This window comes from Grampus griseus (assembly GCF_964374135.1).
Source record: "Grampus griseus genome assembly, chromosome: 9".
In the NCBI taxonomy this organism is placed as follows: domain Eukaryota; kingdom Metazoa; phylum Chordata; class Mammalia; order Artiodactyla; family Delphinidae; genus Grampus; species Grampus griseus.
Window position 1 is genome coordinate 66,970,322 of NC_139003.1, and position 20,482 is coordinate 66,990,803.

General features: G+C 34.9%; 1 protein-coding gene across 6 annotated transcripts in view; it reads right to left on the reverse strand.

Annotated features, from left to right (window-relative positions):
• The window catches only part of DGKB (diacylglycerol kinase beta), a gene marked incomplete at both ends in the record, with an annotated part of 639,446 nt that overhangs the window by 315,937 nt on the left and 303,027 nt on the right, over positions 1-20,482 (reverse strand). The gene's annotated exons all lie outside the window — the stretch shown is intronic.

Consider the following 20,482-nt stretch of genomic DNA (forward strand, 5'->3'; position numbering starts at 1 on the left):
CCCCGCGGCCATGGCTCACGGGCCTAGCCGCTCCCCGGCATGTGGGATCTTCCTGGACCAGGGCACGAACCCGTGTCCCCTGCATCGGCAGGCGGACTCTCAACCACTGCGCCACCAGGGAAAGCCCTGATTTCTATTTAATTTATATATCTCCTTTAATAATTGGTTTTGGCCTCATGCTTAAAGTATGTTTAAGATAGTTCATATGAACATAAATGTCAAAAGGTAGTTGAAAATATTGTTACACAAAAACTAGAAGAATGGCTTAAGTGGAGAAATGATCAGGTGGAGAAGCTCCTAGTCCTTTGAGATTAATTATGGGTAAAAGTATCATTTGAGGGTGCATATCTAGTAAAGGTAAGTATAATATGTGGCTTCAAAGTTGGCTAAGAGTGTACTGGATGTGTAATTATTAACTGTTCATTCCACAAGTTACTTTCTGACCTATCTTGCTTAATGGAGAAAAACAACAAAGGGAAAAATTTATTTTTGGAGAACTGGGGACAAGTGTAAGTGAACTCTGAGACCTCAAATGCACCAGTTCTGCACCCTAATGGATGTTTCTCCCTTTTAGGAAATTCATTCAGAGTTTCTATGATACAGAATCACACAACGTGTGAGATTGGTAGAATACTTTGATTCAGGCTTTTCAAGTACAGACTGTTCTTGCTGACTTTTAATAGTTGGCCCTGTTATTCCAAGCAGGCAGATAATTTCCCATGCTTCATCTACACATGATTAATCACTCCAATGAGAAACTAATATATTTACCAGTAATCTCAAAGGAAATGGGGCTATTTTAGAGATTAACGGTTAATTTCGTTTCATAGTAGAGATAAAAGAAAAAGAAAAACCAAACACAAAGGAAATAAAGAAGTTGTGTATTTGAGAGAATCCTGAAAACACTAATCAAGGATTAAAAGTCTAATGAATGAAATGAAAAGGCTAATGTGCTTACTCATGCATAACAAAGCATGAGGCACAACAAGAGAGGGACCAATGCCCGCTGCAGATGGCAGACCGAGAGCTGCTTTTCCCTGCAAGATAGAGCTGATAGAACTCTAGTTTTTTCTGTACAATTTTATCCTCTAAAAATTGTTGAGTAATTGAATTAATCCACGTATAAAGGACACAAAGGTATAGATAGGTGCATACTGAAACAACACTTGTAAAATAAAAAAAGTTATTTAAAAATTCTATGGTTTGATATCCTAAGATATAACTCTGTTATATATGTGTGGTCAATTTCCTGGTTTGCTAAGTAAGAATATCAAGGTGTTCACGTCTATTGGCTCAACAGCTCTAAAACCCAGTCACAGAGTTTCTTCCTTTTTAAAAAATTCTCACTAATAAGTCATAAATATACTTTTTTGAGAATGTGCACTTGTCTTACTGTGGTACAAAATTATAGAAAAAATCTGAGTATGGTATATTATGTGGCATTATCATTAATTTTAAAAATCACTTATTTTGACTTTATCCCTAATCTGGTTCAAAATCAATCTGGAATACCTTATAATTAAATGCATACATCCAACAGACCAGTTAAATAAACAAAAGTAAAGAAATATGAATCAAGTACTAAGAATGCATGATCAATATTAGTTATCCACAGGGAGACTATCATTGAATTTACCTCTGCTTGAATTATTTGTTTCCGTAAGTTATAGCACTGAAACTTTTAAAAGCAGATTGTGTCGGATAATTTGCTTTATAAGCGTACACTTTTGCAATAAACAGATCTCTTCCTTTCCAAAGCAACACAAATAGTACAGAGAGAGGGAGAAAGGAAAAGAGAGGAGGAAGGAGGAAAGAGAGAGTATCAAAAGAAGACCATTTATGTAGGCTAGACTATAACTGCCTAAATTCCCAGAAATACAGAACACCAAATGGCCAAAGATAAACTTAACCTTCACTCCTCTATCTCCAAGACACTCCGGCAAAGAATCATGTAGGAAAGAGAGGGGAAAAATAAAAACTCGTGAGGAACACTGGTATGCCTTTTCCGTGTGTTGAATGGGTCCCACCCACAAAGAGAGAGCTGGCCTTGCTGACTACAGGATGGATAAGGAACAATGACAGCAGGTGTTCATTTGGATGAAAATTCAGACCAAATTCCCATGGGACCCTGTCCTTTTGGCATAACCCCAAGAGGCTTGAAAGAGAACTGCCAAACCCTGCAAACTTATCCAGCAGCCATATTTCAGGGGCACTAACGGGTCTCTAAAAAGAGACCAAACAAGAAAAAGCTAAAGTAATCTTGGTTTTTTACATAAACTTTGCACTTTCGGTCTCTATGCACTGCAGTTTGTAGGAAACAGAAATTAAATTGGCATCACTTTCATATCCTAGAACGGATAAACTTTGAATTTGGACAGACTTTCACTTCCAAGACTTGTGACTGTGAGCAAATTGCTTATTTACCATGAGTCACAGCTTCCTATCTTTAAAAGAGGATACTGATACCCCTTTATAGTATTGTAGTGAGATTTTCTGAGATTATTCTGTATAGCAATTGCAGTAGTGTTCTGTTATAGCTGGGGTGTTCATATATTCTATATCCATACTAGAATGTTACTTAAAGTAAAAAGAGGGTGCTAAAAAAGAGTTGAATTGCATAAATATGAAAGATGTATTTACTGACTCTCAATTTGGTTTTATTATTTCCTGAATTTATACTTTCGTTTTAATTTAAAAAATAAAATCAGATCTAAGAACTAAAACATATCCATCTTTATTAAAGTAAAAAAAATAAATCCCATTATGTTCATTTTCAAAGTAGTCTGTGTAGTAATTTGTATGTTACTTTATATATATGCAAATATGTGCGCGTGTGTGTGTGTATACACACACACACACACACACACACACAGGTATACATATATCAGAGAATCCGCTTCTTAGCCACATCTGCCTTTAATACTCTGCACTGGTATTTTTCTAAAGACTGATTTTTTTCTTTTCCTGTAAGGGCTTATCATTGTTTTTTTTTAAAATAAACTTACCCTAAATCCCCAAAATTGCATTTTAAGTTATTAATTTGAAAAACTTCATTATTTTCTGTGGATCATAACATTTTAAATTGAGAAAATAAAAGTGCTAGATACCTATATACAGCGAATTCTACTAAGAGGAGGACATTATCAATACTAATCTTTTTCTTGAAGTGTAAAATATATTTGCCTAAATACGTAATAGGTACTATATTTTTTAATCCATTTAAAGAAACTTTATCTGACAAATATTTTTACAAAACTTGCCAAATAATTTGTATTTCTGGAAACTGTATTATTATTAAACCAAATTAAATATCTTCTCAATTCATTCCATTTTAGGATAGAATATAAATCTAGCCAATTACAAATAAGTATTATCAAGAGTTATTCCAAAATGCAATCACAGAATTTAAAACTGAACCTTGTATGCTAGGTGAATGAATTTTCATTGATTTCTTGAAATAGTTCAGTTCCTCCTTACTTTTGGATGGATAAATCACAACATCTTCCTGTGTGTGAGCTTTTTTTCCTTTAATAATTGCACTTTGCTAAGGAGCTTCAAAAGCTGAAGTTTGTGGTGTTTTATTTGTTGAATATTTTTAAAGATTTCCAACTGAATTTTTGAGGTATTATTTACATACAATAAAGCAATTTTAAGTGTACAATTAAATGTTAGACAGAGGTATCAATAACCACTTTCACAATCATGATATAGAAAATTTCCATCACCCCCAGAAGTTCCCTAAGGCCCTTTACATTTATATACACACAAACACACACACACGTATACGTATATGTATGCGTGTATGTGTGTGTATATATATATATATATATACACACACACACACAAACACTCCTCCACCCTTAAAAATCACTGATCTGCTGTCATTATAGTTTGCCTTTTCTAATATTTCCTATAAATGGAATTTAAAAGTACTCTCTTATGTCTGGCTTCTTTCACTTACTATAATGCTTTTGAGATTCAGCCATTTGTTCCAGTGTCAGTGGTTTGTTCCTTTTTATTGCTAAGTAGTATTCTATTAAATAAGTATACCACAATCTGTTTATTCATTAGTTGCTGACATTTGGCTTTTATGTATAAAGCTGCTATGAACTTTTCAGCACAATTCTTTTTGTAGACATGTGTGATTATGTCTTTTGGGTAAACACTTAGGAATGAGACCGCTGAGTTATATGGTATGTGCATATTTAACTTTATAAGAAACTGCCACATTATTTTTCAAAGTACTTGTACCATTTTGCATTCCTACTAGTAAAGTATGAGAGTTCCAGTTACTCCACATCTTTACCAACACTCCACATCTACACTAACTCTTGACAGTCTTTTTAATTTTACCATCCTAATAAATATGCAGTGGTATCCTTTCTTGGAACCTTAACCCTTATGAGTCAGCACCATCTGCTTCGGCACAGAGGTCTGCCAACTCTGATGAAACTATACGATATGAAACTTCTGGTACAGACTTAATAAATGTTCCCAGTTCCATCCCAATTGATTCATCTTCACAGCTTTTAGTATATTTTCTCATTTATGCTGTTCAACAATTCCAAAATAGCAATGAGCAGTCTCTGGAAGTCCATTTGTGCATTCAACCCCACACTCACCGCACGCACAACCTCAAGGGTTTCAAAGAATTTTTTTTCTATTAAATTCCTCCAAAAGATATTCAGAGAATATGTGCTTAGGGTCTCCCTTGAAGAACTCTGAGCTCTCAAATTGATTATGATCTTTTTCTTTGGTTAAACTATACTTTAAATAAAAGTAATGTTAAAAAAATTCAATATATATAAAAGTATATGAAATGAAAAGTGAGTCTCACATTTCCCCAATTTTAATTCCTAGAGATAATAACCAAGACCCTTTCTCATGCATTATTTTGAAAACTGTCTATATATAAAGTATACATGTATGAAAATATATATGCACATATGTATATTTACAAAAATAGGTTTATATTATACAAACTGTGCTGAAACTGGGGTTTTTTTCACTTATAAATAAAGCTCAGACATCTTGTTATATCAGTAAACTGGTATTTTCCTGAAGTTTTTAATGTCAGGAACCTCTTCCCTTTAATGGATGTGCCATTATTTATGTAGCTATTTTCCTACCGGTAGTGGTTTGGGTTTAATATTTTGCTACCAAATTTGATGTTGTTTAATATTTTGATAACAAATTCTATACAACCTTTATGCAGCTCTGTCAATATTTCTTTACAACAAAGAATTCCTGGCTAAAAGTGTATGTAAATATTACATTTTACTATAGAGTGAAAAATTATTCTCCAAAAAGTTAACATATTCCCACTAGTAGTGTCTAAGATGACTGGTTATCATTAAGTTTATCAATTTCTGAATTTGACGGGCTAAAAAGTATGTCACAATTGTTTAAATAAATTTTCATTATTGTTGATTGAAATTGACTATCTTTTCATATGCTTTGTTCATATTTATTCTTATGTGGACTACCTATTCAAGTACATTATCCATTTTGTCTGTGTACATTAAGGAAACATTTATTTATATTAATAACCATAATGATAACAATGAATAATTAAATATTTACTACTGTTAAAGCACTGTTTTAAAAGCTTTACATGTAGTATTTCATTTAACCTCATAACAATTTTTATGAGCTATCTATTGTTACCTATGTGTTATGAATGAGAAAACTGAGGATTATGGATCTTAGAATCATTCTAGACCATACAGGAAGAGGTTGTGGAATTAACAGTTGAATACAGGAAACTGCCTCTAGAACCCAGGCATTTTATGCTTTTTACTAGTGTAGACAAAGTCATGCATTGCAAATATTTTACAAGTTTGTTTTTTTACTTTGTTGTTCCTTGTAGAGTTTTAAATGTTTTTATTTCAGATATATCAACATTTTCTTTCTGAGCTTTGAGTCATGCTTAGAAACATCTTTCTTTTCTCCAGAATTAGGAATACTACTACTTTTTGTATGTTTTGGCCTTTATGACTTCATATTTTGCAGTGTAATATTTGAATCATTTTGTATTATTTTGGCATAAGAGTTAAGTAGAAATCTTGCCAAATTTTTTCCAAAGTACATATTATGTATATTAATAGGGTTTTTGAATAATTTACTTTTCCCTCTGTTTGAAAGACACAATTTATTACATAATAAATTTCCATCTCTGCATCTCTGTTACTCTGAACCAGTATACTAAACTATTTTAAATGTAGTTTTGTAATCAATTTTCATATCTGGATGGGCAAGTGTCACATTCCCCATTTATTTCACTCTTTTAAAAAATTTTATGGTTATATAGAAGATTTGTACTTTCTGGTAAAATGTGACATCATTTTTATTCAAATTACCTTGCTATGAATACCCAGCCAAAATCCTTTGGTATTGCAATTAGATCTGATTTGATAGATAAATTTTGGGAGAACTGGGATATTTTATAGTATCAGGTCCTATCTTTTAAAATATATATTTTCCTGCTTACTATGTTTTCTCATATGATTCTTAGTAGGCGCCAAAGTTTCCTTCATATTAAGTCCAATGTATTTATGTTAATTTCATACATATGTATCTTACTTTTGTATCTACTGTAATATACCCCTTTCTTATTTTATCTTTTTAACTGGCTATGTTTTATATAGAAAACATTTTTTTTTTTGGCGCGGTACACGGGCCTCTCACTGCCGCGGCCTCTCCCGTTGCGGAGCACAGGCTCCGGACGCGCAGGCTCAGCGGCCATGGCTCACGGGCCTAGCCACTCCGCGGCACGTGGGATCTTCCCGGACCGGAGCACGAACCCGCGTCCCCTGCATCGGCAGGCGGACCCTCAACCACTGTGCCACAGGGAAGCCCAAAAAACATTTTGATTATTATTACTCTTTTAAACCTTATAATTCTGTTATTTTATGGTTCCTTTCAATTGATTCATATTTTTCTGGGAATACAGTCCTATCATCTATAAATAATGATACATGCTATGGCTCTGTTCAAACATTTCCATCTCTAAGTCTTTTTTTCTTATCTAATTGCTTTATATAGTACATGCAGAACAATACCAAATGGAAATGCTGGTATGCTTTTGCAGATTTAATTTAATGAGACTATATGCAGTATATTATTATTAATCAAAATGCTGGCTTTTGCATAGCACAGGGAGATCAGCTCGGTGCTTTGTGACCACTGGAGGGGTGGGATAGGGAGGGTGGGAGGGAGGGAGACGCAAGAGGGAAGAGATATGGGAACATAAGTATATGTATAACTTCACTTTGTTATAAAGCAGAAACCAACACACCATTGTAAAGCAATTATACTCCAATAAAGATGCAAAAAAAATGCTTTACTTTTGAGAAATTAAGTTTTTATCAGGCTTGGAAATGATTCATCTAGTTATATTTTATTAAGAGTTTGTCTCCCTTTCTTGATATATTTTTCCATACCCATTACCATCTTAACATACAGCATGTTAACACAATCTGACATGCTATGTATTTTTCTTTTGCAGCTTTTTAATCATCTTCTCCTCTTAAGCTTTGTGTAAGGTTATGTAAGCTCTATGAGGACATGACATGTTTTATTCATTGCCATATCACAGAACTAGATATCATATCATATTACTAGTCTAGGAAAGACCAAGCACTCAAATTGTGACTGACTGAATGAATGGACAAATGATTAAAATGACCACCAGATACTGACTGACAATGTGCATAGCAGAGAGGTTAAGAACTTGGACTCTGGAGTTAAAATGTCTGGGTTCAAGACCTGGCTCTAAAATTAACGGATCTTTGACCTTGAAAAGTTTCTCAGGATATCAGTGTTTCTAATTTCCTACCTTTAAAATAGGAATGATACTAATAGTACCTGCTTTATTATGAAGATGTGATGTTCTAATACCGGGAAGATAGCTAAAACAGCATCTGGCATGTATAAAGCAAGGAAATAAATGTTAGCTCTTATTACTATAGAAATATAGTTATCATTTTAAGATTCACATGATTTTCTCTTTTGGTTTATTGATATAGTAAATTAAATAAATTCCTATGTGCATTGGATGAAGTACCTAGAGACAGCTGTGCTTTGCTATTTAAAACTCTGTGGACTTTAAAAAGGCTATCCTGTGCATATGTGACACATTAAATAACAAACCCAGAGGGAACAACACACTGTAAAATTCACATATTTCTGTACTAGTACATATGAATACTGACTTAAAGAAAGATAGGTTAACACTACAAAGAACATGTTTTCCAAGGTTAGATTTTGAAATTTTAAATATGAGATTAGAGTCCCATAATATATTTACCATCTGCAATAAACAATCTTTGCTCTCCTGACAATCTTTACCTGAATGTCCGAATTACATAGTGTCCTCTCTGTTAATATATTATTTAAGAAAATTACACCAATAGCTACAAATGGGATTGTTTCATAGGCAGATTTTGTCAGATATTGATATTTATTGTGTTGGCTTAATAAAGGGAATCAGAAGGTTTCCATTTTTATGTTTCAGAATAGTTAATAGTGCATAGGATTTGTTCTTTGAAGATTTTAAAGAATCATTTGTGAATCACTGGCCTGGTGGTTTTTGGAAGCAAAATTATGACAATTTTTTTAAATTTCTATGATCTATTTAGGTTTTCTCTTTATATGTAAGTTAATATTTTTCACGATGTCATCTGCAGTGGGCTGAATGGTGGCCCTCCAAAGGTATCAAAACCTAATCCTTGGAACCTTGTAAAGTTTTTGCAGATGTGATCAAGTCAAGTATTAACATTGCTTGGGGCCGGTGACTCCTTTCTATCTTATTCTTTCTTTCTTTTAGAGTAGGAATGACTAACTGTTATACTATGCTTGTTTCATCACTGTTTAAAGCAGATAACTTGCTTTCTAGTTTTACAAGTTCACAATTTTTCCTCGGAATGCATAATACTGAGTCTCACCTATAACTGATTTTGATGATTTAAGAGATAGGATTTGGGACTCTGAGGTGATGATATTCAGATAAGACTTTTGACTTGAGTTGATAATATAACAGATTGAGACATTGGAGATACTCAGATAATGTGAAAACATTTTGCAAGTGGGACAGAATTGAATCTTTTGGGGTCAGAACGCAGACAGTAGTGGGATGAATGGTAACCCCTAAATATATCTGTCACTAATCCTTGGAACCTAGAAATGTTACCTTATATGGTAAACCCTTTGCAAATGTGATTCAACCAAGGATCACGAAAAGAGGAGATTATTCTGAATTATCCAGGTGGGACCTAAATGCCCTTACAAGTGTTCTCGTGAGACAGAGACAGAGAGAGATTTTACAGACCGAAGAGGATGAGGCAGAGACTGGAGTGATACAAGCACAAGTCAAGGAATGCTGGCAGCTACCAGAAGCTGCAAGTGGCAAGGAATGTATTCTCCTCTACAGCCTCCAGAAGGAGCACAAACCTGTTGACACCTTGATTTCTGCCCAAGGATACTAAATTTGGCCTTATAGTCTCTCGAATTGTGAGAGAATAAATATCTGCTGTTTTAAGCCACAAGTCTGGGGTAATTTCTTACAGCAGGCATAGGAAACTAATACATCGTCTATTCCCAGTTTTTTTGAGAAAAGCATTATCTAACAATATTTTAATTTTGTCTGAATCCAGTTATTTTTATTCTCAATTCTAACTGCATTATTTTTTATATTTAACATGATGTTTGGAACCTGTAATTTAGCAAAAAGGCATATGAGAAGATTAAAATAGGCATAACAAATTCTGTATGTCAAATACATACAGCGGGATGAAACAGTCAAACAGAATCTCTTGCTTGGACAAGAAAGAATTCAACCTTAGAAAACCCTGATTAGTATTTATTAACATTGCATTGGAGGTCTTTAGAAATGCAATAGGTCAAGGAAAAAATAAGAAAAGGTGTAAGTATTACGAAGAAAGAGAAAAACTATAATTATTTATAGATGACATAATGCCCTATATAGAAAATCCAAAGGACTCATTTGAGATCCACGTAAGTTAAGAGTTTAAAGAGTTATACACATATACGAATAGCATATAAAATTAGTAGAACTAACTACATTAAAACAAAGTAAGGGAAAATTATCCCATTCATGACAACAACAATTACAAATATCAAGGGGAAAAAAAACCTACCATTGCAAGTCCCACAGAAAAAAATGAGAAGTACTGAAGGAAACAGAAGAACAATCAATGGAAATGCATACCATCCTGAGCTGCAATGACTTAAGGAGTTGGGGTTCAAAGATGTGAGGGGTGGTAAGTTTCTTCTGAACTTGAGTACCAGTGGAAACAGGTGGACTTTTCTCTATTAGATTGCATTTACTGTCTCGGAACTGGTTTTTAGTATGTAGGTGTGTGCATGTGCATACGTGTATGTGATTCCAAAGGAACTCAGAGACAACAAGTTGTGTATCTGCAACTTATCCTGCTGTGAGTACTTTAGATGGAACCCATTGTGGACCTCTGTTAGTTAGCTTTGGATTACATTCCTGGGACAACCAGGGCATTTTTCTAGAATTAAAAACTCAGACTTAGAGATATACATGACTGAGAGCAAGAAGAAAGGTCTTAGAATAAAGTCAGTCCTTGGGGTAGGATACAGGATTTGCTAAATGGTAGACACAGATTCAAAAGCAGAGTTTTCAATGGGAGACTTTTGCAAAAAGTCTTCACTTTGAGCTGGCTTCTCGTGAATTACTTAATTTTTTAAATTAAGAAATTTCTTTAAATTACTTTCTCTTGGATGATGACAAATGTTAAATTTAGCATTTAGCTTAAATTATTGCATTCAAATTTTATAATACTCTTTAGTTTTCTTTTCTTTTCCCCAATTATTTAATGAAGTTGGAGAGAGTCATGCCACTCTAGGTGACCCTGTTGCAGAGGGAGGTGAGACTTGGAATTATAAGTGAGATGAGGCCCATTCCCACCTCAGCGTCTTTCCACTCTGTCTCCCACTTATGAAGAGACCCTTGGGGAAATGGCAGCTTTACACTGAAAGAAAGTACATCATCAGTATTCCATCAAAAAAGAGATGATATACACTAATCTGACAAGGTACATTTATCCTAAATGAAGGAAAGTTTATTCTCATTAAATGATTATCAAAAAGTCTTTGGAAAACTAACAGCCTCATGCAGAATACTGGGATAAGTAAATGGAAGCTGTTACCACACTTAAGTCCTTCAGACAATGTGAGGAGGCAGTTACCAGACCCAGAAGAAGAGAGTTACCTGGAGAAGAAGGCCTTGAAAGAAAAAGACATCCAGTTGCAGGTGAGTTTTCATTGAGGTAAGCAGGAATATAAATACACTAACCGTATTTTCCTCCCTTCCATCTCCCCCTGGGGCTCGCAACTGGCCAAGCAAATCAGAAGGAAGAGGGCAAGAGGAATCTGATGTCTGTACAGGACACTGCTCAAGAAGAAAGAAAGATGGAGAAAGGCAGAGAGAGAATCTAGAGAGGCACACAAACAATCCAGAATGGAGGACTTAGTCCTAAAGATTCAGTGCTTACAGCAGAATGGAAAACTATGTGTAAGAACAGAAAAGTCTAAGAAGCATAAGCACCAAATATATAAAAAATAATTGACAACTAAGATGTCCATTGACTATAAAGTATAAATTGTGTCTATATATGTATGTATATAATATACATATGATTACAAAATGATATATAAAATTTTGGATTAATTAAATAAAACAGTATTACATGGTACCTGAAAATAAACACTGAACTTTCTTATTTTAAAAAGTCACATGCCTGGCTTCATCAAATTTTCTGGCTTTATCAAAGAATGATGTATTCCACATAAATATATTACCACCATATGTTATACACTAGACTTTTAAACTTTATTAATTTGGGATTAAAAAGTATTTTATGAAATATGTAAATTTAACTTATAGATTAATTTAATATTTTATCTCATTGAAATTGATATATAGCATCACCTTTAAGCTACTCCTAATGGCTAGGGTCAACCTATTAAATATCACAGACTTTGGGTGAAGGGCTGTTCACTCTACACTGAATGACTCCAGACTGCTATGTTGTGGTGTTTCCTAGTTTTCTTAGGATTTTTCATTCCTTTCCTCTTGAATCATGTTAAACTATTATCTTTCATTTTTGCTCCAAAAAACAGGCCTGTCCCTAGCAGTTTCCTTCTGTTTCATAATCTCACTTTTCATATTTTGAGAAGAAATAGAACCTTAGAATTTTAAATATAGAATTAACCTCAAACACTGCTCATAACCTAGATGAGCAAAGTAGATTAAACAAAGCCAATACAGGTCTGGAATATGGTCAATAAGGATAAAAGGTGGTAGAAGAGTCTATAGTGTTCCCCTATAAGTGAATTTCAGGAATTCTGTGCATGAAATTACAGTTCATTACTATAACTATTCCTAAGCATTTTATTGTACTCAACTTCCTAGATTGCCATTTTATTCCAAAAAGCCAAAGCTATTTAAAATTATCTTTGATAAACATTACCGGAATGTAAGTATTATATTTTTCATCTCCTATAAATAAAAATCTGTTAAAATTGTAAGAGATTTTGACAAGAGTGAAAAAGTACAAATGAAAAGTACAAATGATTAGTCTGAGTTTAAATTCCAAAACAGAACACCCATACCTAAAATTATGTAGTAAAATGAGAAGATTTCACCTAAATTTTAACAATCTTACTGAAAATTCCTCCTGTTTACAGAGCAGAAGAGCTCATGAAACCAGACAGACTAGTTCAGGTCACTGGAAAGAAGATTTGACTATAGGGAATAGAGAGACACAAGCCAAGAAAAGCACTTAAATCACAAGTCCTGATCCTGCTCTTTGTCACACACAATACATGGGATTAGCAGTGCCAGAAAACTTTTAGAACAGTTCATATTAACCTTAAATTCTGTGAACAAATTTGTAGAAAGAATAATAAACTTACTATACACTTACTAGTATCACAACTGTATGATTTCTATGGTCAAAATGCTCCCTTATATATAATTTTGTTTTACTTCACCAATTCCTGACTGGTTTTTAACTGAAAGAAAAAAAAAACTAAATTTCTCTCAAAGCGCTTCTTTTGGTTAAAAATTCCTAAATTTGAAGGCCAAGAAATCTCAAATTTAGTAAACAGTATAGATAACATAATTGGTGACTGAAGTGTAATCCAAATGATTGCTTTTATAATTTCAGTTTGATTCCTAACAGGAAATGATGTAAGGAGATCTTGAAAAATCCATGAACACCATAATTCGAAAAGATACATGCACTCCCCAATGTTCACTGCAGCACTATTTACAACACCCAAGACATGAAAGCATCTAAATGTCCATCGACAGATGAATGAATAAAGAAGATGTGGTATATTTATACAATGGAATATTACTCAGCCATCAAAAAGAATTAAATAATGCCATCTGTAGCAACATGGATGGACCCAGAGGTTATCTTACTAAGTGAAGTAAGTCAGACAGAGAAAGACAAATATCATATGATATTGCTTACATATGGAATCTAAAAAAATGATGCTCTATTTACAATAGCCAGGACATGGAAGCAACCTAAGTGTCCATCAACAGATGAATGGATAAAGAACATGTGGCACATATATACAATGGAATATTACTCAGCCATAAAAAGAAATGAAATTGAATTATTTGTAGTGAGGAGGATGGACCTAGAGTCTGTCATACAGAGCAAGTAGTTCAGAAAGAGAAAGACAAACACCGTATGCTAACATATATATATATATGGAATCTAAGGGGAAAAAAAGGGTCATGAAGAACCTAGGGGTAAGATGGGAATAAAGACACAGACCTACTAGAGAATAGACTTGAGGATATGGGGAGGGGGAAGGGTAAGCTGTGACAAAGTGAGAGAGTGGCATGGACATATATACACTACCAAACGTAAAACAGATAGCTAGTGGGAAACAGCTGCATAGCACAGGGAGATCAGCTCGGTGCTTTGTGACCACCTAGAGGGGTGGGATAGGAACAGTGGGAGGAAGGGAGACGCAAGAGGGAAGAGATATGGGAACATATGTATAGCTGATTCACTTTGTTATAAAGCAGAAACTAACACACCATTGTAAAGCAATTATACTCCAATAAAGATGTTAAAAAAATAAAAAAAGATACACAGTCTACAGTAAATATCACAAATGATTGTTGCTGCTGTGCTTACTATTCTATTAAACGTGTAAAATCCATAAAACACTTTAAGTTCAAAGTTAAATATGAATTTTTACCTTTATAATTATGTCTCTGCTATTCACAATTGTGGTTAATGAATCAGAGACTGTGGCATCACTAGTAAAAAATGAGCTTGTGAATAAAACAGAACTCAGGCCCACCAGACCTACTGAATCACAATCTGCACTTTTACCATCTCCCCAGTGTACCTGTGTACCCATGAATAGTTGAAAGGTACATTTCTACCTCAACATGTCTTTTCTGTCTGAGAAATACACACATTTTATCCAGTTTGATAGAAATAAAACACTCAAAAATGCAAAAAAAAAAAATGATGCAAATGACCTTATATACAAAACAGACATAGACCCACAGACAGAGAAAACAAAAAAATAGTTACCAAAGGGGAAAGGAGGCAGGGATAAATTAGGAGTTTGGGATTAACATATACACACTACTATACATAAAATAGATAACCAACAAGGACCTACTGTATAGCACAATAGTTCGTAATAACCTATAAGGGAAAGGAATCTGTAAAAGAATATATATATATATATATATATATATACATTTTATATATATATAACTGAATCACTTTGCTGTACACCCGAAACTAACACAACATTGTAAATCAACTGTACTTCAATAAAAATCCCTGAAAGCCCAATTAATAACACTTTTAGTAATAGCTAATCATTAGATCAGGAGCTCTCTTTCTATAGAGCCTAAGATGAGAACTAAAGAAAAGGTGTGCAGTTTATATAATAAAGACACAGAAGTTGATACCTTAGTAGCACGGGAATATTTAAATCAACTTTCACAGTTTTGGTGATGCCCTGATTAAATTACTCTAGTAGAGAAAATCAACATGCCTAAAACCTGATGTAAACCTGAACTTCTCAAGAGGTACTGTAGTGTTACAGAGCAGTCCTGGAAAGGGAAACCCTAGATATTCCCTTTCAGAGGGTTCAGATGGAGTCAGAAGGGACTACAGAGGTGAATATGAGTTAGTATAATAGGAAGATACCCTCCCCATGACCGACAAGAAAGAAGTCAACTCTTGTTTCACAGTTAAGGTGTAGGATAGGACCAGAGTCAATGATACCAGGTCAGGACCCCAGGGCATGAGAACCTGGAATACTGCACATGATGTTACAGCATAAGGACACAAGACAGGGACCATTTCCATAATATCTCAAATAAGGAATAATTCTTGCTTTAGCAAAATAAATCTAATTTGACACCTGGTGTATGATTACCAGTCATTAAACTGAAGGTGAGAATGACCAAGTTGATATGAGTGCACCAAGAAAATTGGAGTGAGACGGGGTGAAGGAAGATGTAGTGAAATGGGCAGGAGAAGGAGCTGAGGTGGACACGAAGGAAGAGGGGTACTGAAAGTTTGAAAACAACAGGATTTTTATTTACTGTCTGTAAGTAGGGAAGAGAGTAGTTGTTAGAATGAGGGTGGAAGTAAGCCTGCATGTAAAACAGGAGGTGGGGGGAGTCCCCTGGAGGACAACAGTGATGCTGGGAGATAAGTAGTTTAACAAAACCAAAAAGAGAACTAGTATGATTTTCATGGAGAAAGTATAAAAGTAAGGCTCTCTATAAAACATTCATAAAGTCAATGAATGCCAGTAGTCCCAATGATGCACCAAGCATTAGTACAAGGTGCAATTATATAGTCTTTATCCTATTTAAGTCTATAAGGTAAATACGATGATAAAACAAAATACTGAAGGGTTCATCAATTTGTATAACCTATCATAAGTCAGCAAGTTGGAGTAGCCATACATACATATATATATACACACACACACATACATATAAATAGTTTATAGTCATGTAGTCCACTGTCTCTGGCCAATTGCTTCCAAAATGATTCTAGCTTTATTACAGGAATTGTTTCCAAATAAGATTATGTTCTTTATATCTGAAAAATGATGATACTAATTTGGTTGGTTGATCTCAGTAAGGTATTTGAAAGTGACAGCATATGTTTTTATTTGGTCTGTCTTAGGGGAAAAACTCATTGAAGAGTATTGCACTACGTTTCATGCTCTTTCCTCTTTCCTACTCCTGTCCCTCCACCTTCTCCTTCCTATCTATCTGTCATCACATAGGAAAGTTCCTTAGGTAGATTTCATCTTTTTTTCTATAAAATATTCCTTTCCTAGAACTGTACACCTACCCAAGGGATATGGTTCTAACTGGGTAAAACTGGGCTGTGGCAGACGCTGCTTGTTGCCTTCCCAATATCTATTTCCCTCCTCTTTTTTTTTTTTTTTTTTTTTTTTTTTTTTTTTTGCGGTACGCGGGCCTCTCACTGTTGTGGCCTCTCCCGTTGCGGAGCACAGGCTCCGGACGCGCAGGCTCAGTGGCCATGGTTCACGGGCCCAGCCGCTTCGCGGCAAGTGGGAACCTCCCGGACTGGGGCGCGAACCTGTGTCCCCTGCATCGGCAGGCGGACTCTCAACCACCGCGCCACCAGGGAAGCCCTTCCCTCCTCTTTTTAACCAACAGAACTCTTATTTCATCTGGCCAGCCATATACCCAGCTAACAAACAAGCAAGCAAGCAAACAAGCAAACAAACCCTAAATCCTCAGGGTTCCTCTTTATAGCAAAGAATGGTCATATAGATATAGTTCCTATCTACCCACCATCACCACCACCACCACCAATTTACTTGCAGGAAAGTGGATGTAATTCCTAAGAGGTATAAGCAGATAAGTTAAGGATAAAGGTCACTGCTGAAAACTGCAAGGGAAAAAATAAGGAGCCTGGTCCTTTAGAACATCTTGATGGCCACAGTAGCTCTGAAGTGACTTCCTCCAGATGTCCTCCCGAGAAAAGAATCCCCTAACTTGTAATTTTGTTATTGCTCCATGAAGCCAAACACAAAATAACGAAAAAATAAGGTGATACATTCCCTAGCAAATCATTCCTCTGAAAACACAAAGTCAGGGAGTCTGCAGATTCTGTAATGGTGATTGCTGGGAAATAGTTCACTCAATAATCTTTCCTTATGCTTAAAATTACAATGTTATATTTATACAGAGACATGATTTCTAAGGGATTTCTGGAAAATTATCTGTTTTCACCTGATTCTTTTGCTAAATTAGATAGTTGGCTTTTTTGACAGAAACAGACAGATAGTCATATCTTTATTTCAGAATGAAAAGATCTATCTGGGTTTACTAGCCTTTCCTGAGGTTATGCAGCTCTCCAGAAGGGCAATCCGTGGCTCAGGGTGTGACTCCCTTATTTAACCCAGAAATATGGATATTCACTTAACGTTCCTTTTGATCACGTTCTTGTCAAGAGGTGTTTCAACATTAACTGCTGTTAATGCCATTAGCATATCATATTTCCTAAAACAACTAATATTATTCAGAAAATCAGGAGAAGCTGCTTGCATCCATAATTCTATTTGTAATCTAATAGTAGGTTTCATTTAATTAATGATGTATTTCCTAGGTGATGTTGGGAAACAAAATGATGTTGATTGGTAATTGTTAAATAAATACATCTGTCCTTATTATTTGTCCTCAAGAACAAATATAATGTTAACTGTCCTTTCTTGTAATCATATTTTCTCGAAGAGAATAAAAAATCATATTTTCTCCTTCAAGAGAATAAAATCAGTAAGTCAGTAGCTTGAGACCATAATCAGAGGCTCCTAATTTATCTAACTTAAGTTAGAAGAACCTGACTCCAAAATCACTCAGCAAAACTACCTCAAGCCTTGATGCTATAAAGGACATCATACAAAGTGACTACAGAACTCCCACATCAGTAAACTAGTACTTTAAAGAGGATAAAGGGCTATATTCATCACCCTTATGAATGAATAATATTGGTAAGTGAATTTGCAAAAGATTTCAGAGATAAAATTACTTTTCTTCTAATGTAATATAAAAATTAAAGTCTACTCAGTATCTTGAAAAAAATTAAAATTATAAGAGAAAGTAATTCCTGTTTGTCTGCTTTTTACAACTCCAAAAGAGGGCTGTAAGTAGTCTATTAAGGGCCTTGTGATGGGCAGCAGAGAAAGTAGCAATCTTTTCAACAGGTTTTATTTACTGAAGGCAGGAGCAATCCTACTGGGAAGGAGGGGGGAGCTAGAGTCTGGGGCGGAGATGATAGCTCTAGTTGAAAGCACTAAAGGAAAATCCATAAATAAAAATAAAAGAACATATCAAAATTGCTTCAGTAACATTTAAAATATTTGGTCATGTTTTTCCAACCTAAAAGTAAAGGCCTAATCCTTATGCAAGGGAAAGTATCTTGCATTTTGGCTTGTTTGAAGATAAGTAAACACAGTTGTCACATTTATTAGTATATTACAGATTACACAGACGTATAGAATTAATGAATATTAGAGACATTACTTTAATCTCTGCCTTGCACAAATCATGAACCCCTGTGAAGTATTCCTGGGATGTCCATAAGAAGAGAGGTAGTAAAATCTCAAACTCCTAAATATCTTCCACATGCCATTCCTGAGCAGTTATTACACACGATTCAGTACTGTGTGTCCCACAAGATTTATCATAGTGGCAAATAAAGACATATAACCCTTAAATCTTATAATGTATACAACACTATTTGTGATAGAACACAAACTGTTAACACACAAGGACTCACAACTTCCTCCTCTGCTGTTTGCCCACTGATTTTTTTCCCTCTTCCCCTATCTACTGCAAAAAGAAAGTTCAGATGCCTCTTAAACTGACTTTCTGGAGAAAAGCACTAAAAAAAAAAATTACATTTCTTATGAGATATCTAAAAGAGTCAACTTCATAGAATCAAACAGTGGAATGGTTGTTGGCAGGGGCTGGGGAGAGGAAAAACAGAGTTATTAATAAAAGGTATAAAGCTTCAGTCAAACAAGGTGAATAAACTTTAGAGATCTGCTGTACAACACTGTACCTGAGTCAATAATATACTGGACACTTAAAATTTTGTTAAGAGGCTGGATCTCAGTGTTCTTTCCACAATAAAATAAAATAACATAAAAATAATTACTATCCCCAGAGGGGGAATACAATACACCTGAATGGGAATATAACACATCTGAAAGGGAATATAGTACATCCGATGCACACCCTGTGGGGGTGTGTCATCAAAAAGAGTGAACAGATCAAGAGAAGGCAACATAATGGAAGGGAAACCAGTGAGTGCTGTTGGAATTGGAGAGTTGAGAGGTGCTGGAGAACGGGAGTGGACCAACAATGTTCATATGAGTTGTGTTCAAGGGAAATGTGAATATAGATGAAAGATTCTGTTTTGGGTCATCCTTTAAATTCAACTTTGCTCCAAAATAAGCTAGTTGGTCAATAGTGTTTCACACACAGACTTTGACTTTTTGGACATATTAGACTTTCTCACTCTTTTTACACCTATGAAGGTGGGCTCATCTCCATCACAAACACAGCTAACCAAAGGAACTTTCCAAACATACCTGGTTCTCCTTCTCTCTGTTACATCACAGGTCCCCTTCCTCCATTCCAAGACCAGTCCCCTGACCCGTGCTTGGATCCTATCCCTTATCCATCTCTTAGGAATCACAATACATTAGGAGTTTATATCCTTTCTCTCCAGTACTTCATCCTCTGCTTCTTTATAGGCTCTTTTTCCATAACATTAAGATTCTTCAGGTATCTATAATGTAAACAAAAATCCCTTAACCTCCTGTGCTTGCAAAATACTGGCACTTTCGTTTTACCCAAACTTCTGAAAAATACTGACTAGAATTTCTGACTTCACTTCCTCACTCCCTCTGACCCTACTGAAGTCTGGCTTTCTACATCACAACTTAAAATTTTCAACTATGATTTCTCTCTTTGCTTTCTCTACTAACTTTTACTCCCTATCCTACTGCCATCTAGAGTGTAATTTATCACTCCATTATAACTGATATCCTCGATCCTGAGGCAAATTTGACTCTAATTTGTTTCCCTCCTTTCTTTAACACTCTTTCCTTGACTAGGATCAGACCAACTCCTAGTTTTCCTCCTATTTTCCAGGCCATTTCATCTCAGTTTACTTGGTTGCTCTCCTGCCTATCTCTTCAATAATGGCTTTCCTTGGAATTCTGTCCTCATATTCTTTTTTCTAACTACACAAGTGGGTCTGAAAAGGAAAGGCTACTCATGTTAGGGAGATGAGACTTGATTTCAAAAACAAGACACTACAGAAATGTTTTAAACAGCGCATCTTATTTGCATTTTAGAACAATTACTTGGACACTATGA